At 49.4% G+C, this 27,837-nt stretch overlaps 1 pseudogene; it reads right to left on the bottom strand.

The window, feature by feature from the left end:
* On the bottom strand, positions 1 to 27,837 carry LOC147965891 (uncharacterized; annotated as a pseudogene).

Raw genomic sequence — 27,837 nt, 5'->3', positions numbered from 1 at the left:
TCAAAGTTCTGTCAGAATTCTACAAACACGATTCAAGGGTGAGACAGTGGCCGTACGCAGGCTCGACAACTACAAGACAGCCGGGTTGGAATAAGTACCTTCGAGCATGACAAACAGCTTCTTGGCGAGTCCACCAAGATAAGCCTCCAGATCTTTTACCTTCCCCGACAGCTCACCCTCCTTGTCGTGCAGCGCCATCTTCTCTTTCTTCAGTCGACTGGCGTCCCGATTAGCTGCCTCGAGAGCAGTCTTCAGTCTGGAGTTCTCCTGTTCAAGAGCTCCGACCAAAGCCAGTTTCTCTTCCGCGAGCTTCGTTTTGTTCGAGGCCTCCTTCTGTGCCTCTGCAAGATCTTGGTCCTTCTTCAGAGCTTCCTCCAGTTTACCTACGGCGCGTCGAGTGGAACCAAAATCAAGAATGGACGAGAAAGAAAAGTCACCCGTTAAGAATGGAGAACCTCACCAACCATACCTTTTGCTTCTTCTTGCGCCTTCTTCAAGTTCTCCTGAGCAAGCTTCAAGTTAAGATTGAGCTGGATCTGCTGATTCTCCAACTCAGTATAGCGAGCTACAAGTTCGCAAGATTTCTGCAAAAAGAAAAAATCAGTCGACAGACGTCCAAGATAAGTTGCTTCCGAGTAACTAAGAGACAATGATGACGTTTCTAAGACCACAGCCGAATCAAAAAAATATTCGACAGTAGTCTCGGGGACTACACCCAGTGGGTGCACTCAGCGTGCCCCCACTGGTTCGACCAAAAAAAAGAGAAAAAGTTCCACTCGACCTGGCCCGACCAAACCGAGTGAAGAAATACAGCTACAGCAACACAATGTAAAGACTACAGTCGACTGCCAGCAGTCCATCGTAGTCTCGGGGACTACACCCAGTGGGTGCACTCAGCGTGCCCCCACTCGTCCAAGCATAGGCAAACACACCCAGTGGGTGTACAGATACAGATACAAAAGATCTTCAGAAAAGAGACTCTTCAAACAGCATATCATAACAGACCAAGTGTTGAGTCGACTGACCTGGACGTTGCTCTGAAGAGCCGAACTCACGTCATAGGCTGCTTGGCTGGCATCCTGAGCCATCTTCACTTGCTCCATCATGATCCCCGCCTGGCGTATAGCCTCCTTTGCAGTAGCCGCTTGGTCCTCAGGGACGGGGTATGCGGCAAAAAGTGAAGACGGATCCGCAGTCGACAACGAGGGCCGTGCACTCGCCAGAGGAACGGCGAAGGTCACAGAAGCCCGAGCAGCGTCACCACCATCCTGAGCCACGGCCTCGGATGCCGGAGCGGATTGGAGGGTCTTGTCAGCCGACGCCCTCTTGTGCCTCCTCACTCTCAACGGACCGTTGTCGTCGTCATCCGGGAGGTCGATAACATGAGGAGGGGCTACAAAGGAAAAGTTCAGTCGACCAGAGTTGCAGTAAATGATCAGTCGACTCAATACAGAACGTCAGTAACCGTACCAGGGTTGGAGGTAACAGCATCCTCCATCTCTTGGTCGTCACCCTTGGCGGAGACTTCAGAAGTAACAACACTACAAAACTCAAAAGTCAGTCGGTTGGCTCAATGAATCGACCAAGGATCTGTCCATGGTCGACGAAGGAAAACAAGTCTTATTATTACCCAGAAATGGTAGGGACAGCTATCTTAATCTTGGGTAGAGCCTTGGGCGGCTTGGGCAGCGTCGTGCATGGGAGCTTGGGGACCTTCCCAGTCGGCGTAGGAGAAGAGGTCCGAGGGCGTTTCGACGACTGCCCAACAGAAGCAGTCGCCTTGCCACGTTCCCGCGCTGGGTCGTGTGTGTGCTTGGACCACCCCTCTAGGCGAGGGGGTTCGGCCTCCTCCTCCTCTTCGCTGGAGTCGACGTTGTCGTCTCCCTCTCCTTCACCGTCGGACTCCCACTCGCCTTGGTCGTCCCCGCTCTCACCTCCGCTCGCCTCCCCTTCCTCGGTTAGCCCCTGAGCCCCGTTGGGCGTCGAGTACATCTCAGTGGTCGCCTGGAAAACAATGGATAAGATGAAAGTCAATCGACCAACTCAAAGAAGACCAATGCAGAAAGCAAGATTTCAGTCGGGAACATAAAGACATACCTGGTCCACCTCATACGAATTGTCGAGTGGAACCACCCTCCTGGCTCCTCGGGGGTTGTCTTTGTTCCCCGTAATGCTCGACAGCCACCCCTCCAGCATCTCGTCGTGTGACCTCCTCCGGGTGGACCCGAGTGGTGTCGTCAAGGCCCGCGTACAGCCACATCGGGTGGTCACGGGCCTGGAGCGGTTGGATACGCCTTCGGAGGAAGACCTCCAGCAGGTCCATACCAGTCACACCCTCATGAACGAGCTCAACCACTCGACCCGCCAACACTTTGACCTGGGCCCTTTCCTCCGGCGACACTTTCAGAGAAGCGGGCTTTACAGCTCGGTCGAGAGAGAATGGAGGAAGTCCAGTCGACTGCCCTGGGGTCGCCTGGTCTTGATAGTAGAACCAGGTTGCCTGCCAACCGCGGACCGACTCCGGGAAAGTGATGGAAGGAAAACAACTCTTCCCCCTCACCTGGATCGCCAGGCCCCCGCACAGCTGGATCACCTGCGTCCTCTCGTCACTCGACTTGGCCTTCTTGACCGATTGAGAGCGACAGGTAAAGATGTGCTTGAAGAGTCCCCAATGGGGGCGGCAACCCAAGAAAGCCTCGCACATGGAAATGTAAGCGGCGAGGTATACGATGGAGTTGGGAGTGAAGTGATGGAGCTGCGCTCTGAAGAAATTCAGGAAACTCCGGAAAAAGGGATGGGGCAGCAGAGAAAACCCTCGGTCGATGTGGGTGGCTAGGAGCACGCACTCACCGTCACGGGGTTGAGGTTCGATCTCTCCCCCTGGAAGACGCGCGGCTTGGTGGGGGATGACTCCCCCCTCGACCATGTCGTCGAGATCCTCTTGACAGAGCACCGACGGCATCCAGTCGCCCTGAATCCAACCTTTGGGCAGAGCGGTCCTGGAGGAGGATCCGCCCCGAGCTGGCCTCTTCCCTTTCCTCGCCGCCGCCGCCTTCTTCGCGCGCTCCAGAGCGGAGGTCTTGCTCTTCGTCATCGTCGCCGGCGAAGTCTCGCACGGGCCTGCTGCGCTGGGGAGGGAACGGAGGTGGCGGAGGGACTTGCGAAGTGAGAGAGGCGGAAGAAAGGAGGAGAAGAGAGCGCACTGCTTGGAAACCCCGAGCCGGCGATTTATAAGGGACCGCTTCCGAGTGGCTGACTGGTAGGCCCAGGCTATCCAGTCAAATCCCGCAGCAGACGCGCGCGCAGTACGTGGCGAAAAAGGCGACACGGGGATCGAGGAGCTTCCGCTTTATCGCTTCCGATTACTGCGGCCGCTCCCGCCCCGCGCGCTTCCCAAAATCCGAATCCTGCGACATCCGCGGGCCACAGAACTACTTGTCAAAACAGAAGACCCCGATCACACCGGTGCTCAGTACATCGCAAGCAAAGAAATTCACTCGACGAAAGGCCTGGAATGGATCAAGGCGACTGAAAAAGGTTGGCAACGTCATCCGTGACGATTGACCCAAAAACGAGGCGCTCACGTAGCCCGAAGAATCAGTCGGAAAGATCTCCAACTCTTTCCCCACTCTAACCTCGATCCATTCGGGGGCTAATGATGAAGCTATGTACCTAGGGTAGGGGCACGGACCTGTCCAAAGGCGCCCTACCCTAGGACATCCCTAGGAGAAGTCGCCTTTCAATCGACTTCAAGGTATCCCACTCGACGGATCCAAGACACTCGACCAGAAAGCTATCACTCGACCATGAAGCCAACCACTCGACCGCCAGGAGACCTGTAGTCACTCCGCGGGCAAACGGTCAGCTGTTAAGTAGTCTTTATGGTCATTATAACACTTTATTAGGGGCATTACCAGTAACGCCCGACCTTAAATGTACCTTAAACCCTGCATTACTGAGGGCAGGAGGGGGCCGGCGAACTCTATATAAGCCACCCCCCTCCTCAGTATGAAGGGTTCGCACCCCTGTTATTCACACGCCAGTAATCCAATCGACCGCCTCCGGGCATCGAGACGTAGGGCTGTTACTTCCTCCGCGAAGGGCCTGAACTCGTACATCTTGGTGTGTTTACAACTTCCTAATAGCTGAGATCTAGCCTCTCCATACATACCCCCCTACATCACTGTCAGAGTTAGAACCACGACACCGCTTATTCAGAAAGCGGAATTCATGAGAGAGTTAGTTCTCGATCGTGTTTATAAACTGCATAACCTTTTACAGCAGTGGAAGCCTATAACACCCACGATGCGGCTATATCTCCCACGTGTCGGAGCACGACTTAGAGGCATAACCGCATTGTAGGCATGTCGCAAGAGGGGTAATCTTTACACATCTCATTTACTGAATAAGAAAGAGGTATAGAGTTGCCTTACAATAGCCACATCACACAATACATAAATATAGCATTACTTCATCCAGAATACAAACATGGTCCGACTATGGAACCAAAATAAAAGAAGACTACCCCTAATGAAAAAGATCCCCGATCGCCCCAACTGGGCTCCACTACTGATCAACTAGAAACGAAACAACACAACGAACACGAACTTCATCGAACTCCTCCTTGAGCTCGGTTGCGTCACCTGCACTGGTATCATCGGCACCTGCAACTGGTTTTGTAAGTAATCTGTGAGTCACGAGGACTCAGCAATCTCACACCCGCGAGATCAAGACTATTTAAGCTTATGGGTAGGAAAAGGGTAGTGAGGTGGAGCTGCAGCAAGCACTAAGCATATATGGTGGCTAACTTACGCAAATGAGAGCGAGAAGAGAAGCAAAGCACGGTCGTGAACTAGAAGTGATCAAGAAGTGATCCTGAAACTACTTACGTTCAAGCATAACACAAGAACCGTGTTCACTTCCTGGACTCCGCCGGAAAGAGACCATCACGGCTACACACGCGGTTGATGCATTTTAATTAAGTTAAGTGTCAAGTTCTCTACAACCGGACATTAACAAATTCCCATCTGCCCATAACCGCGGGCACGGCTTTCGAAAGTTCAAAACCCTGCAGGGGTGTCCCAACTTAGCCCATCACAAGCTCTCACGGTCAACGAAGGATATTCCTTCTCCCAGGAAGACCCGATCAGACTTGGAATCCCGATTACAAGACATCTCGACAATGGTAAACAAGACCAGCAAAGCTGCCCAGATGTGCCGACAAATCCCGATAGGAGCTACACATATCTCGTTCTCAGGGCACACCGGATGAGCCAGACGTCGGGTTGGCATAGACCCTGGTTGCCCAGGGGGCGCCAGACATCGCTCAGGTTGGACCAACACTTAGAGAAGCACTGGCCCGCTAGGGTCAAAATAAAGATGACCCTTGAATCTGCAGAACCCAAGAGAAAAAGGCTAGGTGGCAAATGGTAAAACCAAGGTTGGGCCTTGCTGGAGGAGTTTTATTCAAGGCGAACTGTCAAGGGGTTCCCGTTATAACCCAACCGCGTAAGGAACGCAAAATCAAGGAACATAACACCGGTATGACGGAAACTAGGGCGCCAAGAGTGGAACAAAACACCAGGCATAAGGCCGAGCCTTCCACCCTTTACCAAGTATATAGATGCATTAATTAAAATAAGAGATATTGTGATATCCCAACAAATCCATGTTCCAACATGGAACAAACTCCACCTTCACCTACAACTAACAACGCTATAATAGGGGCTGAGCAAAGCGGTAACATAGCCAAACAACGGTTTGCTAGGACAAGGTGAGTTAGAGGCTTGACATGGCAATATGGGAGGCATGATATAGCAAGTGGTAGGTATCGCGGCATAGCAATAGAGCGAGCAACTAGCAAGCAAAGATAGAAGTGATTTCGAGGGTATGGTCATCTTGCCTGAGATCCCGCAAGGAAGAAGAACGAGTCCATGAGGAAGACAAACGGACGTAGCCGAACGGATCCTCACAACTCCGGAACAAAACCGAAGCTAACGAGAGAGGCAACCCAGAAAGAAGCAAGCAACATAGTAAACAACCACCACATAAACATGGCATGATGCACAACCAAGCATGATGCATGTCCAGTTTAAATATGCATGGCATGGCAAAGTGCAACAAACAACACTAAAAATTAAGTGGAGCTCAATATGCAACGAGTTGCATATTGACAAAACACCACATGACTTATTTAGTTCGATCTCATTTATATACTCAACAATATTAAATGTTGTTTAGCATGGCAAGGGGTGAAGCAAAGTAAAACTACCTATCTAGGCAAGTTTAAATGAGGCTGGAACAACAAGCAACAAGTCCGGAAAATCCTCATGAGCATAATTATGGATTTGGTACTGTTCTGCCATAAACCAAATTTTAGAGTTGTTAAACATGCAAGGTGAAGCCACCATGTTAAACTAAGCAATTTTCTACCCCATTTACATATAAAGTTTATTAAGTTTGGAGCTACGGTTATTTAGTTATGAATTAAAGCATTTTTGCATGGCATAAGAGCAAGTTTTAAACAAACAGCATTTTAAACATTTCAAACATGGATGAAAGTGGCATATTATTAAACTAGACAAAATTCTAGACATTTTACATATAAAGTTTGTTTTAATCCGATGCACGGTTAATTAGTTAGGATATGCATGAAGTGCAAGGGGTTTTCTATAAAACTGCAAAACCTGGGATAATAGCTAAATTGCAGCAGCAGGAAAAAAATACACAACGGGCTGAATCTGGTTGGCCCAATCGGCGGAAAAAAACAGAGGGGCGCTGGGGGGCTGCTCACCCATGGGCCAGGCCCAGCTGGTGGAGAGGATGGAGGCTGGCTGGCTTAGGGCTGGGCCTTGGAGGCCATTGGAGGCGCGGTCAACGAGCGAAGCAGATGGCCCAGCCGGTCAAGATCGAAGGGAGGCGCTCGTCCTCTGCAACCGAAGCAGGGCTTCAATGCAGAGGATGCCGGTGCACGGGCGTGGCGCAGGACGGCGACGCGAGTCGGCGGGGTCTGGAACAGCGCGGAAGAAGGCAACGACAGGGCTGGTGCAGGATCTCTGGTAGCTTGATCCCGTCGGGCGCGTCGGTGACCTATAGAGAGGCGGCCATGGCGGGTGAAATTCAGAGAGGAGCAGCAGGGAACGGAGAAAACGCAGGAAGGAGGAGGAGCGGGGGCAGTGACCTGCTGGTGCTGCTCGCCCACGGGACGACGGCGAGGGCAGAGCAAGGCGAGGGCCTGGGCGACGAGGGACTGAAGCTGGAGGTCAAACGGGCGGTGCATGAAGTCAACCGAGGAGGCTGTCCATGGAGGTGCTGCGAAGAAATCAGAGAAGGAGAGCAGCGTGAGAGAGAGAGAAACAGAAGCAGGAGGGAAAGGGAGCAGGGCTCTTAGGGAACTCATCTGCTGGTGGTGCTCGTCGACGGAGGGGCCTCCGGTGGCCGGGCAGCGCAAGGGAGACGAGGTGAGGAGGAGGCACTCGGGACAGGAGCTGGCTGCGGGAGGAGCGGGAGAGGAGGAGCTCCTTCGGTTGGCCGGGTGGATCGAGGGGAGGAGGCTGACTGCGAGGGGATTTGGCAGGCTGGTAGGTGGCGAGCGATGGTTGGGGAGGGATGGATCCTGAGGGGGATTTGGTGAGTGGGTGGCGGCGGCTGAACCGAGGAGGAGGAAGGCTGTAGGTGGCAGCGGCTATGGGGGACAAAAGTCCTAGGATTTAGGGTTTGGTCTAAAATGGACAAGGAGGTTTATATATATAGGAAAGATTGGAGTTTGGATCATCCGATTGGGATCGGACGGTCAAGATAAAGTAGGCTTGGGAAGCCCAAATAAGAAAATGGAGATGTTTTATAGATGTTTGGGGATGATCCGGACTCATCGGTCACGACAGAGCGGGTCGGGTTCAGGACAACTTTCGGACGCGCACAAAGGGTCGATGCACTGTGCAAGGAGGGGTTAGGTGGTTTGACAAGAGGGAAACGAAAACACAGTTGGTCTCGGAACGGTCAACGAACGCCACAGTGAGAAGCGAGGAGCGGCAACTACAAGCGGATGCAAGTTTGAAAACATGATGATGCAATGCACATGATGCAATGATGAATGCAATGAACCAAACAATTCACACGACGAATCTCGGAAACCCTGGAAGGCATCTGAAGCTCTGGTCTTGGGGCATTACAACACTCCACCACTACGAGAGGATCTCGTCCCGAGATCTAGGATGGCACTGAAGGGAAAAGGAAGAGGAAGATAAGAGGTAAAACTAAGTTGCTTCTTTGACAAACGAGTGAAACCAAAGATCCTTGAAAGGTTAAGCCATTTGAGAAAAGAATACAACGGAGATGAACAAAGTTGATAACTCTCCGTTATAAAAGAGTAACAAGGAAGAACCAATTCGGGCAGCACTCCGGTTGAAAAGAGATGCAAGACTTGATAAGGCGAAAAGAACCTGAGCAGAGGTCACAACACTCCGGATAAAAGGACAAGCACGAAAAGAACACGATCCTTACAACTTGAGAAGATGAGAAACATCACAATGCCTCCGGAAGAAGAATGGAATGAAATGAACGGAGGGAAACAAGATCTTGAGAGAACACGCTTACAGCAAATACTAGAACAGAGTTGTTGGATTAACACCAACGAAAAGGATAAGCTTGAAATGGACTTATGGAAAACATCTCAAAATTATGAGGTGAAATTCTGCCACTAACGGAAAACAATAGATTGGGTTGATATGAACAAGAAGACGAGAAACTTATTTCACCGGGAGGATAGATGAAGAACTTGGGTCATTTATGAGCACCATAAATAGCAACAATCCTTAGGAGAAACTTTAGGTGAAAAATAACCCAAGATAACTCCAACGAAGAGGTTGATGAATTTAAAATATCTCATTCTTGACAACATGTGAAACATGAAACACGAAGGGAAATCATCAAGAATGACATAATACCACCTCAAAAGATAACAGAGAACAATTGCACTCCGGATTACAAAATGAAGAAAACTTGAAGTATATCTTGGCAGATCATAGCTTCGAGAGATATCTTGAAGAACAATTGAAGAATGAAAAGAATCCTTGACGAACCACCATGTAGAGCCTCCATGAAGAACTACGGTAATAAAGAATGATCAAACGAAAGGAAAGAGAAGTTGAAAACACAAGGTGAAGATTTGCAATGATTAGATGGATCTCCGTGGTGATATAATTGCGAGAGCTTGGAACTCTTGGAAAAGAAAAGATAAAACATCTCGAACCGAGAATGTGATATGATGAACCACTCCGAAAAGCAGGAATTGAACTTACTCGATGAAACAAGAATAAGAAATTACATTATGCTTATCCTTCACCAATTTAGATTGATGACAAGCACGGATTTGGCATACTACTTATTCTCGTAGAGAGGATTAAGATAGATATTGCGCAAACTTGGGAAGGTCTTCAATGAACCACCGGTAGGATTTGGAAAGAACGTATGAATTGATATGATAACCAAGGAAGGGAACTCTTGAATGAACCACCGTAAGAATTGAAAATGAACGAAGTAAATGGATGAATCACCCGTAAGAATTAAAGAATGAATGAATATACTTGAGGGAATTTAGATACATGAGAACGAAGAGATCACGAGCTGATTAGAGAATATTTGAATGATGCACCGGTATGATTTGGAGAACAATAGCTGAAAGCTGGAATGAATAATCCCGAAATGATGGCCTTCGGAGAATCAAACTAAAAAGGCTCCTGATTTGCTCTGGAAGGGTGAAAAGAATATCTCACAATCGAAAATAATTATGAGAGGATGGCATCAAGCTAGAATCACGAATCTTGAAGAGAATGGAGCAAGATTGAGAAAAATCTCTTCTTTGGTCTTCAAAATCTGAGAATGACGACGAGAAACACCACCATGAATTATTGAGATACTCCGGGAGAATGAAAAGCAAAGAGGTTGAGCCAATGATTAAAAGAATTATAAGATCTTGGAGAAACCATCTGACTGATGATAAATCATTCTTACGTCAAACTTGGAAAAGAATTTGAAAAGCTCCGGGAGAATTAGAAGAGTCGGGTAAGATCCTGGGAAAAGACCTGTGGGTTAGGGCCCACTCAAAAGATACACCGTTGAACGATTGCTTGAAAGGGAGATAGCACCGGTTGATTTAAATGGCTCAAAAGAGATAACATCCTTGAAATAGCTCGAACGAATGCAGAGTGGAAACACGAATCTTCTGAGATATCTTCAACACTCCGGAACAAATGAATAGCGAGAAGTGAATGATTATGAGGTGCACCGGTATGAGAAGGTATTTGAAATAAGGAAAGGGATGATCAACACCGAAAGCTTGATTTTAATCCACCGGAGAAGATAAAAGGAACGAAGAATGTTAAACTAGAAGCTCCGTTAGAATCTTCAAGAGAATCACCGGATAAGAACATTGAAAGACAAGAATGAAGAGTCTTCACATCCATAGGATGGATATTTGATTAAGAAATCTGAGTCCTTGAAGAAAAAGGGTGGGAGGGCGGGCAAACAAAGGCAATTTGGGACGGATGAAACAACACCGTTGCGAAACTTAGAGATGATTTTGCGAATGTTGAAAATGATCGGATCCACTTGAAGAGAAACACGCCGGTTGAAAAGGATTGACATGACAACCTCGATGATCAATAAGGATTAGTATTCACATAGAAATATGAGAACACCACTTAGGCAAGGTATGGAATCAACATTTGACTTCGAAGCAACTCGAATACCACAACTGAAAACAAAAACAAAGGATTGGCTTGCAGAATAAGCCGGAACAAACATATGATAGAGATTTCGTCCGAAGTTTTTCGTGGTGGGGCCCACACGGGCTCGATCGTACAGCACCATCATGTACAAGGCAGTGCACATGACATACGAAGCGTCCCCGAGTCAGCATAGCCAAGGACTCTTTAGGACATTACGAGACCACTATAAAACCAACTGTGGATAGGCGGACCACTAGACGCCGAACCCCAATCTCATATCATGCATCTTTCGGAAAGATATCCTAAGAGCTACTTGAATTCCCACTTATAAACTCCCGAAACTTTCTAGTTATGCAATCAGGTGTTGGGGATACAGGAGAAGCATAATATCTCACCCAAACTAACAATACCTACATCCAGCTGTATCCATCCTTCAACACATAACCAAGAAACCTCCGGAAATCATTTACCTCAACCTTCGAAAGCATCTGTTATACGAGTTATGGCAATACTCCCGAACTCCCGCCCCAGTACTGGGTTGTAACACCCCGGATGTAATTTACCTTATTTGTACTCCAACTCTTGCCGTTTTCGGCACTAAGTTATTTTATTTCCTCGTTGTCGGGTTTTTGCCTTCGTGTGCTTTTGTCCTTGTCATGCATCTCATATCATGTCATCATGTGCATTGCATTTGCATACGTGTTCATCTCATGCATCCGAGCTTTTTCCCCGTTGTCCGTTTTGCATTCCGGCGCCCGCCGCCCCGTCCACCGGCCTCGCCCGCGCCGCCCGAGGCCGCCGCCTCTTCCTCCCTCGCCGGCGCACCTCCTCTGGCCTCCCTCGTCAACTCTGGCAACCCCCTTGACGAGCAACTCCGGCCGGCCATCCTCGGAAATCATGCACTGCTACAGTTCCCGACGATATCCGATCTGGATCCAGAACCACCTCGGTTGACTTTTTCGTCCCTATCCCTAGCATTTTTGCATTCTTCCACATGCCATAACTTCCTCATCGTAGCTCCGATTCGTGCGTGTAGCATATCAAAATGTTCGTCTCAACAAGTACATCATTTTATCTCATTGCATCATTTTCATTTGAGCTCATCTTGATGCCCTAAATGCTGTTGGAAGAGGGCTATGTGATGATAGTTTCAGATCTGTTTCAGCAAATGCACTTTTGTCATTTTTGCCATTATTAATGTGTGCATGCTATGATCCTGAGCTCTACATGTGTTTTGAAATATGCCATGCCATCTTTACAGGGGTGTATGCCCTGTATTTTTGTGATCTTTGTGGTGACTAGCACAAGCATGCAAAGTAGATTACTCAATGATGCTAATTTCAGGGACTAGAATTTCACTAAGTCCTTGTCCTGCTGTAATTTTTATGCCATATGTTCATGTTGTTTTCCTAGTGATACGTGCCTCTTTTGAGGATGATCAGTAAGGATGTTTTGTAGATAATGTTGTGCTCTATCCATCCATGTCTTTATTTGCAATTATGGAGCACCCTAGCTTTAGTCAATCGAGCTCTACTTTTGCTATGAAATGTTCCTGCCAGATTGTTAACATGTTTAGCAATTTTGCTGAGCTTGTTGTTGTTGATCCGTGCATGCTATGTTGTTGTTCTTGCCATGTCTATCTTCTATACCATGTCTATTTGCTGGGTGTATGCTTAGTTTGTCATGCAATGCCTCGTAGTGAGTGCATCGAGCTCGTAAACATGCCTACTCGTTATCCGTTTTGCCATGCTTCAGTTTTTCACTAAGTCTGAGTCTGTTTATGTTTTTGCTATGTTCACATGCTTGCAATTGTATTTTCTGAACCCTTTTGGCTCATGGTCACTAAGCGACTTTTGTTATATGCTTTGAGTAGCTTCATGTCATGCCTTGCTTTGCCATGATATGTTCCCATAGCATGTAGTTTTCATGCTCTAAACATTGCTTCTTGAGGTTAAATTCCTAATATGCTGTTAATTTCACAAAGTCTAAAACCTGTTATCTTTTGCACTTTTGTCATGCTTGTTTGAACCTTTTATTGAGTGAATTAGCCGTAGCTCAGTGTTCATCTTTTGTCAAGCATCATAAGTGGATCCCTTCCATGTATTTTGTTGCCATGTTTGAGTGTAGTAGATTATTTATCCTGATGCATTTAGGAGGCTACTTGCTTTTTATCGCAGACCAGTGCCATATTTGTTTTGCTTGCCATTTCCAAACTGTGCATTCGATTCTGGTGATCTTTATATCGATTTTGACCGAAATCAACTCCTCTTTCCAGTGGAGCTCTTGGATTTCCAAGTTGAGGCCAGGTTCAATCATTCATTTCCAAATCATGCATATGCATCACATATCGCATCCCGCATATCATACCATGTTTGCATCATGTTGCTTGAGCATTGCATGTGGTTGATTGTGTTCCTTTTGCTTGTTGTCTTGCTTTGGGTAGAGCCGGGAGACGACTACGTGAACGAGGAGCCCGTTGAGTATGCTTACGAGGATCAAGGCAACTCTGAGAACTTTGCAAGCAAGATGACCATACCCTCGAAATCACTTCTATCTTTGCTTGCTAGATGCTCGCTCTTTTACTACGCCTATGCTATGATACCTACCACTTGCTTATCATGCCTCCCATATTACCATGTCAAACCTCTAACCCACCATGTCCTAGCAAACCGTTGTTTGGCTATGTTACCGCTTTGCTCAGCCCCTCTTATAGAGTTGCTAGTTGCAGGTGAAGATTGGAGATCGTTCCTTGTTGGAACTTGTTTATTGTTGGGTTATCACAATATTATCTTGTTTATCTTAATGCACCTATATACTTGGTAAATGGTGGAAGGCTCGGCCTTATGCCTAGTGTTTTGTTCCACTCTTGCCGCCCTAGTTTCCGTCATATCGGTGTTATGTTCCCGAATTTTGCGTTCCTTACACGGTTGGGTTATAATGGGAACCCCTTGACACTTCGCCTTGAATAAAACTCCTCCAGCAATGCCCAACCTTGGTTTTACCATTCGCCACCTAGCCTCTTTTTCCCTTGGGTTTCCGGAGCCCGAGGGTCATCTTTATTTAACCCCCCCCCCCCCCCCGGGGCTAGTGCTCCTCTGAGTGTTGGTCCAAACTAGAGCCCTGTGCAGCGCCCCCTCGGGGAAACTTGAGGTTTGGTTTTAGTTGTATGGAGCGCTCATCTGAGTGTGCCCTGAGAACGAGATATGTGCAGCTCCTATCAGGATCTTTCGACACATTCGGGCGGTGTTGATGGACTTGTTTTACCATTGTCGAGGATATCTTGTAACCGGTTTGTTTATCTTAATGCACCTATATACTTGGTAAATGGTGGAAGGCTCGGCCTTATGCCTAGTGTTTTGTTCCACTCTTGCCGCCCTAGTTTCCGTCATATCGGTGTTATGTTCCCGGATTTTGCGTTCCTTACACGGTTGGGTTATAATGGGAACCCCTTGATAGTTCGCCTTGAATAAAACTCCTCCAGCAATGCCCAACCTTGGTTTTACCATTCGCCACCTAGCCTCTTTTTCCCTTGGGTTTCCGGAGCCCGAGGGTCATCTTTATTTAAACCCCCCCCCCCGGGCCAATGCTCCTCTGAGTGTTGGTCCAAACTAGAGCCTTGTGCAGCGCCCCCTCGGGGAAACTCGAGGTTTGGTTTTAGTTGTATGGAGCGCTCATCTGAGTGTGCCCTGAGAACGAGATATGTGCAGCTCCTATCGGGATTTGTCGACACATTCGGGCGGTGTTGATGGACTTGTTTTACCATTGTCGAGGATGTCTTGTAACCGGGATGCCGAGTCTGATCGGAATGTCTTGGGAGAAGGAATATCCTTCGTTGACCGTGAAAGCTTGTGATGGGCTAAGTTGGGACTCCCCTGCATGGATTTGAACTTTCGAAAGCCGTGCCCACGGTTATGGGCAGATGGGAATTTGTTAATGTTCGGTTGTAGATGACATGAAACTTAACTTAATTAAAATGCACCAACTGCGTGTGTAACCGTGATGGTCTCTTCTCGGCGGAGTCCGGGAAGTGAACACGGTGTTGGAGTAATGCTTGATGTAGGTTGTTCTAGGATCACTTCTTGATCATACTTGATCGACCGTGCTTTTGCCTCCTCTTCTCGCTCTCATTTGCGTATGTTAGCCACCATATATGCTAGTCGCTTGCTGCAGCTCCACATCATACCTTTACCTTACCTATAAGCTTAAATAGTCTTGATCGCGAGGGTGTGAGATTGCTGAGTCCCCATGACTCACAGATTACTTCCAAACCAGATGCAGGGACCGATGATACCGCTCCAGATGATATGACCGATCTCAAGTGGGAGTTCGATGAAGACTCTCGTCGTTACTACGTGTCTTTCCAAGATGATCAGTAGTGGTGCCCAGTTGGGGCGATCGGGGACTTTGTCGCATTTGGGGATTGATCTTTATTTTGGTTTCGTAGTCGGACCTTGAGTGTACTGGATGAATGTAATGACTTATTTATGTATTTGTGTGACGTGGAGAGTGTAAGCCAACTATGTATCTTTCCCCTTTATTTATTTACATGGGTTGTTGTGAAGATTACCTCACATGCGACATTGCTTTCAATGCGGTTATGCCTCTAAGTCGTGCTTCGACACGTGGGAGATATAGCCGCATCGAGGGCGTTACAAGTTGGTAATCAGAGCCTTCCCCGACCTTAGGATCCCCCTGCTTGATTGAATCGTTGGCGTTGTTGAGTCTAGAAAAATGTTTTGAGTCATTTAGGATTATATATCAGAGAGTTAGGAATTCTTTTTACTACTCAGTCCCTTCGTCGCTCTGGTGAGGCATCCTGACATAGAGTTTTGACTCTTCTCTTCTCAAATTTCACTAAAAAAAATTTAGGATCACGCGGGTATCTTGGAATCGTTCTTATGGTTTTGTGACGAGAACATTGTTCTTGGTGCCTCCTGACATTTAGGGGTTGTGGCAGTGTCCCGGAGAGTTGAGCTCTGAGGTGTTGTCGTCACAATTTTATCGTTGAGATTCTGGAATACCTGAGTTTCGCCGACATCGAAAATCTCTTTTATGCAGTTGTTGGTGAGATAACCTCGACGCCACTCAGTACTGGGGCGGGAGTTCGGGAGTATTGCCATAACTTGTATAAAGGATGCTTTTCGAAGGTTGAGATAAATGATTTCCGAAGGTTTCTTGGTTATCTGTTGAAGGATGGATACAGCTGGATGTAGGATTTGCTAGATTTGGGTGAGATATTATGCTTCCCCAGTATCCCCAACACCTGATTGCATAATCGGAAAGGTTCGGGAGTTTCATAGGTGGGAATTCTTGTAGCTCTAGTTCTTCTTCCGCGGATATTTGGTTTGGGATTGGGTAATCCTCACCAAGTATTTGTTCTTGTCCGTACCTTGTTGTTTTATTCTTCTACCTCTATCTAAGTGGCTTCTCAATTTATGGAAATGTGACCATTTCAATTGGAATGCATTCGTTCATTTTGTTCGGATGTGAAGACTATATGTGCAATTTCGATCCATTTGATTCAGCTTAAATATTTGTCTGTCAAGATGCTAACGGATGTCACCCTCTTCAGGATGGCTCCTGCTAAGGGTCAGAATCATAATCAGGATCCGCCACCACCACCTCCACCTCCGGAGGCATGGCAAGCTGTGATGGCCGCTACCAATGCAAACACGCAGCTGATCATGCAAATTCTGCAAGAGCGCAACCAAGGCCATGGCAACAATCAGAATCAGTTTGCTACACTCAACCAGTTCCTTGCTAACCAGCCAAAGACCTTCAGCAACTGTGTCGAGGCCTCGGACACTGATGATTGGCTCGTGGATATATGCAAGCATTTCGAGTGCAGTAACGTCAGGCCTGAGGACTTTGTCAAGTTTGCCTCCTTCCAACTCAAAGACCAAGCTGCAGAATGGTTTCAGCAATACAAAGATTCCAGAGGAGGCCGTGCGATTACCTGGGATGAATTCCGCCAAGACTTCAAAGCTCATCACATTCCTCAGAGTGTTGTTGAAAGCAAGCATGAGGAATTCCGCAACCTGAAGCAAGGTAGCTTGTCTGTTTACCAGTATAACATCATGTTCCATAAGCTCGCTCGTTTCGCCAAGCAGGACGTCCCTGACGAGAAGAGCATGATTTATCAGTTCAGGGGTGGTCTCAGAGAAGATCTCCAACTAGCTCTCGTCCTTTTTGAGCCAAAGAAGTACGATGAGTTCTACAACATGGCACTGAAACAAGAGACTGCTCAACTCAAGTGCGATGCTTCAAAGAAACGAGTCAGAGATGCAACTCCTTCTTCCTTAACTCAAGTGGCTAAGCAGCAAAAGTATTGGCTGCCTCCTCCTCCGTTTCGTCAGCCTTATCAGCAGAAGAGCAAAGGTGGCAATGGATCTTCCCACCCACCCAACCCAGTCTTTCAGAACAAGACTTCATCTCAAGCTCCAAGATCAAGTGCTCTGTATCACCGTCCGCTCTCGGAGGTCACGTGCAACAAGTGCCAACAGAAGGGTCACTATGCCAACAAATGCTTCAATCAGAGGTGCCTTCCTCCTCCTCCTCCTGTGAGATCTGCTAGCAATGCAGTGGTCAAGCATAACCCCAAGTTCGCCAAGGTTAACTTGTTGAACGCAGCTCAGGCAGAGGACTCGTCGGATATCATCATGGGTAACCTTCCTGTTAACGATGTTCCTGCAAAAGTTCTTTTTGACACTGGTGCATCGCATTGCCTCATTTCCAAACCTTTTGCATCAAAGTATGAGTGCGATTATCAGTATTTGCAAAGATCTTTACAAATCGTGTCCCCGGGCAAGCAAATGACAGCTAATATCTGCGTCCCGGATGTTACTATCACGTTGGGCGACTACAAATTTCTAGCTTCTCCTATTGTTCTGGGCGACTCAGATATTGATCTTATTCTTGGAATGGACTGGATTTTTAAGCACAAGGCTCATCTTGATTGTGCTGCCAGGCAGATTCAATTGACTCATTTGTCTAAGGATGTTATTATCTTTGCCACTCGTGATGATACCATCCGACTGTTTTCTCTTAATGAGAAGGGCGAGCTGGATGCCATCTCAACAACGCCAGCGATTCGTCAAGCAGGGGGCTCCTAAGTCGGGGAAGGCTCTGATTACCAACTTGTAACAACCACAATGCGGCTATATCTCCCACGTGTCGGAGCACGACTTAGAGGCATAACCGCATTGTAGGCATGTCGCAAGAGGGGTAATCTTTACACATCTCATGTACTGAATAAGAAAGAGGTACAGAGTTGGCTTACAATTGCCACTTCACACAATACATAAATATAGCATTACATCATCCAGAATACAAACAAGGTCCGACTACGGAACCAAAATAAAAGAAGACTACCCCTAATGCAAAAGATCCCCGATCGCCCCAACTGGGCTCCACTACTGATCAACTGGAAATGAAACAACACAACGAACATGAACTTCATCGAACTCCTCCTTGAGCTCGGTTGCGTCACCTGCACCGGTATCATCGGCACCTGCAACTGGTTTTGTAAGTAATCTGTGAGTCACGAGGACTCAGCAATCTCACACCCGCGAGATCAAGACTATTTAAGCTTATGGGTAGGAAAAGGGTAGTGAGGTGGAGCTGCAGCAAGCACTAAGCATATATGGTGGCTAACTTACGCAAATGAGAGCGAGAAGAGAAGCAAAGCACGGTTGTGAACTAGAAGTGATCAAGAAGTGGTCCTGAAACTACTTACGTTCAAGCATAACACAAGAACCGTGTTCACCTCCCGGACTCCGCCGGAAAGAGACCATCACGGCTACACACGCGGTTGATGCATTTTAATTAAGTTAAGTGTCAAGTTCTCTACAACCGGACATTAACAAATTCCCATCTGCCCATAACCGCGGGCACGGCTTTCGAAAGTTCAAAACCCTGCAGGGGTGTCCCAACTTAGCCCATCACAAGCTCTCACGGTCAGCGAAGGATATTCCTTCTCCCAGGAAGACCCGATCAGACTTGGAATCCCGGTTACAAGACATCTCGACAATGGTAAAACAAGACCAGCAAAGCCGCCCGTATGTGCCGACAAATCCCGATAGGAGCTGCACATATCTCGTTCTCAGGGCACACCGGATGAGCCAGACGTCGGGTTGGCATAGACCCTGGTTGCCCAGGGGGCGCCGGACATCGCTCAGGTTGGACCAACACTTAGAGAAGCACTGGCCCCGGGGGGTTAAAATAAAGATGACCCTTGAGTCTGCAGAACCCAAGAGAAAAAGGCTAGGTGGCAAATGGTAAAACCAAGGTTGGGCCTTGCTGGAGGAGTTTTATTCAAGGCGAACTGTCAAGGGGTTCCCATTATAACCCAACCGCGTAAGGAACGCAAAATCAAGGAACATAACACCGGTATGACGGAAACTAGGGCGGCAAGAGTGGAACAAAACACCAGGCATAAGGCCGAGCCTTCCACCCTTTACTAAGTATATAGATGCATTAATTAAAATAAGAGATATTGTGATATCCCAATAAATCCATGTTCCAACATGGAACAAACTCCATCTTCACCTATAACTAACAACGCTATAAGAGGGGATGAGCAAAGCGGTAACATAGCCAAACAACGGTTTGCTAGGACAAGGTGGGTTAGAGGCTTGACATGGCAATATGGGAGGCATGATATAGCAAGTGGTAGGTATCGCGGCATAGCAATAGAGCGAGCAACTAGCAAGCAAAGATAGAAGTGATTTCGAGGGTATGGTCATCTTGCCTGAGATCCCGCAAGGAAGAAGAACGAGTCCATGAAGAAGACAAACGGACGTAGCCGAACGGATCCTCACAACTCCGGAACGAAACCGAAGCTAACTAGAGAGGCAACCCGGAAAGAAGCAAGCAACATAGTAAACAACCACCACATAAACATGGCATGATGCACAACCAAGCATGATGCATGTCCGGTTTAAATATGCATGGCATGGCAAAGTGCAACAAACAACACTACAAATTAAGTGGAGCTCAATATGCAACGAGTTGCATATTGACAAAACACCACATGACTTATTTAGTTCGATCTTGTTTATGTACTCAACAATATTAAATGTTGTTTAGCATGGCAAGTGGTGAAGCAAAGTAAAACAACTATCTAGGCAAGTTTAAATGAGGCCGGAACAACAAGCAACAAGTCCGGAAAATCCTTATGAGCATAATTATGGATTTGGTACTGTTCTGCCCTAAACCAAATTTTAGAGTTTTTAAACATGCAAGGTGAAGCCACCATGTTAAAATAGGCAATTTTCTACCCCATTTACATATAAAGTTTATTAAGTTTGGAGCTACGGTTATTTAGTTATGAATTAAAGCATTTTTGCATGGCATAAGAGCAAGTTTTAAACAAACGGCATTTTAAACATTTCAAACATGGATGAAAGTGGCATATTATTAAACTAGACAAAATTCTAGACATTTTACATATAAAGTTTGTTTTAATCCGATGCACGGTTAATTAGTTAGGATATGCATGAAGTGCAAGGGGTTTTCTGTAAAACTGCAAAACCTAGGATAATAGCTAAATTACAGCTGGAGGAAAAGAATACACAACTGGCTGAATCTGGTTGGCCCAATCGGCGAAAAAAATAGAGGGGCGCTGGGGGGCTGCTCACCCATGGGCCAGGCCCAGCTGGTGGAGAGGATGGAGGCTGGCTGGCTTAGGGCTGGGCCTTGGAGGCCATTGGAGGCGCGGTCAACGAGCGAAGCAGATGGCCCAGCCGGTCAAGATCGAAGGGAGGCGCTCGTCCTCTGCAACCGAAGCAGGGCTTCAATGCAGAGGATGCCGGTGCACGGGCGTGGCGCAGGACGGCGACGCGAGTCGGCGGGGTCTGGAACAGCGCGGAAGAAGGCAACGACAGGGCTGGTGCAGGATCTCTGGTAGCTTGATCCCGTCGGGCACGTCGGTGACCTATAGAGAGGCGGCCATGGCGGGTGAAATTCAGAGAGGAGCAGCAGGGAACGGAGAAAACGCAGGAAGGAGGAGGAGCGGGGGCAGCGACCTGCTGGTGCTGCTCGCCACGGGACGACGGCGAGGGCGGAGCAAGGCGAGGGCGTGGGCGACGAGGGACTGAAGCTGGAGGTCAAACGGGGCGGCGCACGAAGTCAATCGAGGAGGCTGTCCATGGAGGCGCTGCGAAGAAATCAGAGAAGGAGAGCAGCGTGTGAGAGAGAGAGAAACAGAAGCAAGAGGGAAAGGGAGCAGGGCTCTCGGGGCACTCATCTGCTGGTGGTGCTCGTCGGCGGAGGGGGCTCCGGTGGCCGGGCAGCGCGAGGGAGACGAGGTGAGGAGGAGGCGCTCAGGACAGGAGCTCGCTACGGGAGGAGCGGGAGAGGAGGAGCTCCTCCGGTTGGCTGGGTGGATTGAGGGGAGGAGGCTGAATGCGAGGGGATTTGGCAGGCTGTATGTGGCGAGCGATGGTTGGGGAGGGATGGATCCCGAGGGGGATTTGGTGAGTGGGTGGCGGCGGCTGAACCGAGGAGGAGGAAGGCTGTAGGTGGCGGCGGCTAGGGGGGACAAAAGTCCTAGGATTTAGGGTTTGGTCTAAAAATGGACAAGGAGGTTTATATATATAGGAAAGATTGGAGTTTGGATCATTCGATTGGAATCGGGCGGTCGAGATAAAGTATGCTTGGGAAGTCCAAATAAGAAAATGAAGATGTTTTATAGATGTTTGGGGATGATCCGGACTCATCGGTCACGACAGAGCGGGTCGGGTTCGGGACAACTTTCGGACGCGCACAAAGGGTCGATGCACTATGCAAGGAGGGGTTAGGTGGTTTGACAAGAGGGAAACGAAAACACGGTTGGTCTCGGAACGGTCAACGAACGCCACAACAAGAAGCAAGGAGCGGCAACTACAAGCAGATGCAAGTTTGAAAACATGATGATGCAATGCACATGATGCAATGATGAATGCAATGAACCTAACAATTCACACGACGAATCTCGAAAACCCTAGAAGGCATCTGAAGCTCCGGTCTTGGGGCGTTACAAAGCCGCTCGTTAAAGATGGCGACAAGAGGCGACGGAGCTCCTGATTTCTGACGTGAAGCCCACGGTGGCTAACTTACCAATCGGGACCAGACTCTATGTGTGGCCTGAAGCTTTGCGAAGGCGTTTTCTTTGTGTTCCTTGGTATGTAAGTGGTTGGCCTGCATGCCAGTATGTCCCTTAAGACTATATTCCCTCCGGTCCTTTTTAATTCGCGAATTAGATTTCTGTCAAGTTAAACTTTGTAAAATTTGACTAAAATTTTATTTAAAAATATCAACATCTACAATATATATATACTACATTTTATAGTGAATCTAAAATATTGAGTTGGCATTGTGAATCTTAATATATTTTTCTATAAGTTTGACCAAAATAGAGATATTTTAACTTCAAGTCAAAATTTATGCAGACTAAAAAGACCGGAGGAAGCATTTTCTGCTGCTGGAGCAGCTTTTGAACTTGCTCTGTTTGCTACTATCATTCGTTTGTCTTAAATGTTTTCGTAGGCTTATTTATAAAATCAGGCTATGCTCTTTTTCTAAAAAAGGTTGTAGAGAGAAACATGTCGCGACAGAAATGTAACTAGGCGCTGCGTCGGTGTCCCGAGGAGATGTCGTGGAGCCGGTCACCTGACTGATATGGCGGCGGCGGCATAAGGGAGGGCTAGAGGGCGATGGCACGGAGGGGTCCGGTGGAGCTGAGCAAGATGGCGTCGGAGCTACGCGCGGATCCCGGCCGGGATGCTCGCGGCCAGCTAGTCTTCCTCAGTTACGCTACGCGGCTTCATATGAAATACGCGACGGTGTTGGCGCGTCGGGGGCATGGCCGGAACCGGAGCCTATATCTATGCGAGGAAGAGGAGAGAAACCAATCGAACGCCCAGATCCGCCAGCAAACGCCCCTCCACCAAAATCCACGTCTCACTCTTTCAACTTCTTGTCGAAGGAACCGGCGATGGCAGTGCTTTCTAGCAGGACGGCGATGGCGGCCCTGCTTCGGTGGCTCTGGTTCCGCTTCTGCCTCGGTGGACCAGGCAAGAAGGCAGGGATGGCGCCCCGGGTCCCGCGGCTGCTTCGTCACGCTGCGCCAAGCAAGGGATTGTTAGGGTACCAATCGATCTATAACTCAATCACAGATACAACTCGAATTCAGATACAATCAGCCAAGTTGTTCTTGTGAGGGAAAGGGGATGAGGAAGAGGGCCGCTGCCGATCTGATCCTACTAGATGCCTTCCTCGACTCGCTTGTGGGTGTAAGTAGGTGGCGACCCCGGATCAACCCTAGCGAGTCCAGTCCGGCCCAACGAACCTCCTGTTGGGCGGTATGATGTGGGCCGGCCTGCTGGCGTTGCGCCTTCGTGTGTAGCCCTGCGTTCCACTCGGTTTGGTCGCCGTGGCAGGCTGCTGACCTGGCGCTGCCACGGTGTCTGGCTCCTGTGTAGTTGGGGCGCTGACATCCCCCCTCCTTGAGTACTGACTCGCCCTCGAGCCAGTGCAGGGAAGTGGTCGAAGAGGTACTTGGCGTCTTCCCAGGTGGCGTCGAGGATTGAAGGATCGGACCAGCGCACCAGCATCTGTTCGTGCCAGCCTTGTAGTGTCTGTCGCCAGCGCGTGTCCATGATCTCGACGGGTTGGAGAGGCTCGTCCTTGAACGCTGGCAGCTCTGGCTCAACCAAAGTGGTGGCGGGGATGGCTCGATGCAGTTGAGAAATGTGGAAGACCGGGTGCACCTTGGCGCCTTCTGGAAGCTGCAGTTCATACGCCACGGGGTTGACGGCGCGGATGATCTTGAAAGGCCCGAAGTAGCGGAAGGCGAGCTTGTTGTTGGTGCGGCAAGCCACTGTTGTCTGGACGTAGGGTTGGAGCTTGACGAAGACCGCGTCGCCAACAACGAACTTGCGCTCGGAGCACTTCTTGTCGGCTTGCTTCTTCATGATGTCGCGGGCTCGACGGAGATGCTCGGCAATGACTTGTTGCATGTGCTTGCGCTCCTCGAGCCATTCCTTGAGTGGGGGAAGCTTGCAAGTGGACGCGGCCTCAATCCCCCGGTGCCGCGGCTCATGGCCGTAGAGTGCTGCAAAAGGGGAGGTGTCGAGGGCAGAATGATAGCTAGAGTTGTACCAGAATTCCACGAGGGCCAAGTATTGGTGCCATTTGTGTGGGCAGGCATGGATGAAGCAGCGCAGATAAATTTCCAGACACTGGTTGACACGCTCGGTCTGTCCGTCTGTTTGGGGATGGTATGGAGTGCTCATGTTCAGATCAGTCCCGATGGTCTTGAACAGCTCGCGCCAAAAGGTGCTGGTGAAGACCGGGTCCCTGTCAGAGATGATAGCAGTGGGCAGCCCGTGGAGTTTGTAGACGTTCTCCAAGTATGAGTGAGCCACCTTGGCAACAGTAAAGGGGTGGCTCAGAGGTAGAAAGTGCGCGTAGCACGTGAACTTGTCGACCACCACGAGGATGCAGTTGAACTTGCCAGAAGTGGGTAGCCCGTCGATGAAATCCATGGTGACCACCTTCCAGGCGTGATCTGGGATAGGCAGGGGCTCGAGGAGTCCGGGATAACGGACACGCTCTGGCTTCGCTTGCTGGCACACAGCACACGATTGCACGTACTGGTGCGTCTGCTCCTTCATTTTAGGCCAGGCGAACAGACGACGCAGACGTCGATAAGTTGCTGGCGCGCGAGAGTGACCGCCGACTGTGCTGTCATGGAAGGAGCGGAGCACGCGCTGCTGCATGGATGGAGACCCTCCCAGCCAGAGCCTGTTGCGAAAGTAAAGCAGTTCATCCCGCATGGTGAAGCGTTGCTTGGGGTCAGGTCTGCGCTCGAGGTTCGTGATGATTTTCTGAGCTTGAGGGTTTGAGGCATAACTGTCTTGAATGTCATTCAGCCAAGTTGGAGCACAAACTGAAATAGCTGCTAGTGATGCATCAGGAGTGCGTCGAGAGAGCGCGCCAGCCGCGGTGTTGGAAGCACCAGTTCGGTAACAGATCTTGTATCTCATACCCAGCAATTTGGTGAAGGCTTTTTGTTGCCAGGGGGTTGACAGGTGCTGGTCGTCGAGGTGAATCAAGCTGCGTTGATCGGTGCGGATGATGAACTCGTTCGTGTGCAGGTAAGGACGCCACTGATCGACTGCCATGAGGATCGCCATGCGCTCCTTCTCGTATGTGGACAACCCTCTGTTCTTGGGACCGAGCGCTTTGCTTAAGTAAGCAATCGGGTGCCCTTCTTGTTGCAGGACAGCTCCTACCCCGTAGGCACAGGCATCTGTGTCAATCACGAATTGCTTGCTGAAGTCTGGTAGCTGCAGAACTGGTGCAGATATCAGTTTCTTCTTGAGTGTGTCAAATGCTTGTTGTGTGTCACTCGTCCAAACGAATAGCTGGTTCTTCTTAAGTAATGTGAAAAGAGGGCGGGCAATGATCCCAAAGTGTTTGATGAACTTGCCGTAATAACCTGCCAATCCGAGGAAGCTGCACACATCTTTTGCACACTCAGGAACAGGCCAGTTCTGGATTGTTTGGATCTTGGTTGGTCCGTAGAGACACCTTGCTCATTAATGACATGCCCGAGGTAGGATATCTGGCGTTGGGCAAAGGAACACTTTGACTGCTTCACTTGCCAGTGATCCTTGCGTAGCAGTTGCAGCACGAGGGTGAGGTGCTGGAGATGATCAGAGAAGGTCTTACTGAAGACGAGGATGTCATCGAAGAATGAGATGACGCAGACACGATTTGCCGGCTTGAGAGTTGTGGTCAGGGCGCCATTGAAGGTTGAAGGGCCACCAGCAACTCCAAATGGCATGACACAGAATTCCCAGTGGCCTGAATGAGTTTGAAATGCTGTCTTGTACTCTTCTCCCTCGGCCATCCTGATTTGGTGGAATCCAGCGCGAAGGTCGAGCTTCGAAAACCATTTGGCACCGGCAAGTTCATCGAGTAGCTCGTCGATAATCGGTATAGGAAACTTGCCCACTACTGTCATGGAATTGAGGCGACGGTAGTCGACACACAGACGCCAAGTCCCGTCCTTCTTCTTGACCAACAGGGTTGGGGATGAAAAGGGACTGGAGCTTTTTTGAATTATTCCTGCATCGAGCAGTTCCTGAACTTGCCGCTCTATCTCTGTTTTCAGTTCTGGCTTGTATCGGTAGGGCCTAGATGTGACAGGTTGCGTGCCTGCCATCAGCGGTATGTGATGGTCGTACTCACGACGCGGTGGGAGGCCACGCGGGTCTTCGAACACGTCAGTGAACTGCTCAAGTAGCCGAAGTACCTCGACCGGCATCTGTGTGTCGTGCTCGTTGCTGCCATCAAGAGAGTTGAGGTGGATAATGTGAGCGACTGATCCTTGCTTACAGGCCTTGAGCAACTCTGGGGCAGAAATAACAGAGCGCTGAGTTTGATCCGAAAAGATCGCAAACAGGTGGAGGCGGCCAGCGGGGGTGGTGACATTCAACTGTTGCGCAACCCAGTCGATGCTCATGGGACTGTGTTGGCGTAGCCAATCCGTCCCAAGGATTGCATCATAGGAGCCCAGCTTCAGGATTTTGAAATTTGTTGTGAACTCGTGCCCTTGCGTGATCCACGAACAAGCTGGGATGAATCGGTTGCAGGGGATGGTGTTGCCGTCTCCGACACGCACCTTGCATGGTCACGGTAATGGCATCACTCCTTCAAGTTTGGTGGCCAGAGTGCTGTCGACGAAGGATGTAGAGCTGCCTGAGTCGACAAGCAGTAAGATCTCGTGCCCTTGGAGCCATGCCTGTAGCTGAAGAACGCTCGGGTCTGAAGATCCATCCACTGCCTGGCGCGAGAGAGTGCACAGGTTCTCTTCTTCAGAAGTTGGTGACAAAGGGGGCGACTCGATGGCGAGGTCGTCTTGGGTGAACAAGGCGAGGAGTTCGTCGACGACGTGCATCTGTACGGTCGGTGGGCACACGTGATCCTCGCCCCACCGTTCCCCGCACTTGAAGCAGATGCCCTTCGCGCAGCGAAACTGCCGGAGTGCCGCGACCTTGCTGTTCTCAGAGTTGGCACATGCGGCATCGGTGCCGCGTCGATCCTCGAAGACCACGGTTGGTGTAGCAGGTCGACCGGAGAACGAAGGCGTAGCTGTGCGTGGATGACTCCCCTGACCGCGGGTGGTGATGGCGCGACCGATCGGGAGTTCGCCGTCGGCCACTTCCTCCTGAAGTAGGGCCAGCGAACATGCCGTATCCAAGTCCGGTGGGCGTTGCACGAGCACCACCGCTTGAATGTCCGGTCGCAGGCCCTCGACAAAACGAGTCAAAAAGAAATATGGGTGAGTTAATTCTGAATATGATATGAGGTGATTCATCAAGGACTCGAAGCACTCGATGAAATCAGCGACCGATGTGGTCTGTTTGATGGCATAGAATTGGCGGATGAGCATTTGGTGTTTGTCTCGGCCGAAACGAGTACAGAGCAGGGATGTGAACGATTCCCAGTCCAGCCCGATAAGTTTCTTCTGGACAGATTGGAGCCATATGCTCGCCGGACCAGAGAAGTTTAGGATGGCCATAGGAACATGGTAAGAATCATGGACGGGGAACATCTGGAAATACTGTTCGCACAGCGTTTTCCAGAGCTGTGGGTTGTCGCCGGAGAAAACAGGGAAGCTCATGGATGGTGGTGGCTGGCCTAACGTGGTGAGAACTGATGAGGAAAATGGGGCCGTGGCGGAAGGGACAAGCGGAAGCGGAACCGTACCTGTGACCGGGAGTGCCGTCGGCGACACGGGGGTCGCCGACGCCCCCCCCCCCCCCCCCCCGATGAGATCAGCGACGCCGTGGCCATCAGGCCCGAGAGGTGGTCCGCGCGTTTGGAGCAGCGGTGGGAGGGCGTTGTGGAGCGCCGTCCCGTTGGTCGCGGATGGCGCCGCGGCTTGTAGGGTCGCCACGGTGGTCTCCAGCTTCGCGAACCTCGCCTCCAGATCGGGTTTCCAGCGGAGGAGATCCTCGATCTGCGACGACTGGGTCTGCAGTTGCTTGAGCACGTGGGCGGAGTCGGCCTTGGCGTCTTGGTGCAGCTTGTCCAGGTACGCCTTGAGGGCCGGATCCAT

Source organism: Triticum urartu, chromosome 6A (assembly GCF_056163025.1).
Source record: "Triticum urartu cultivar PI428250 chromosome 6A, HENAU_Tu73, whole genome shotgun sequence".
Classification (NCBI taxonomy): domain Eukaryota; kingdom Viridiplantae; phylum Streptophyta; class Magnoliopsida; order Poales; family Poaceae; genus Triticum; species Triticum urartu.
This window is presented reverse-complemented; position numbering and strand designations above follow the sequence as displayed.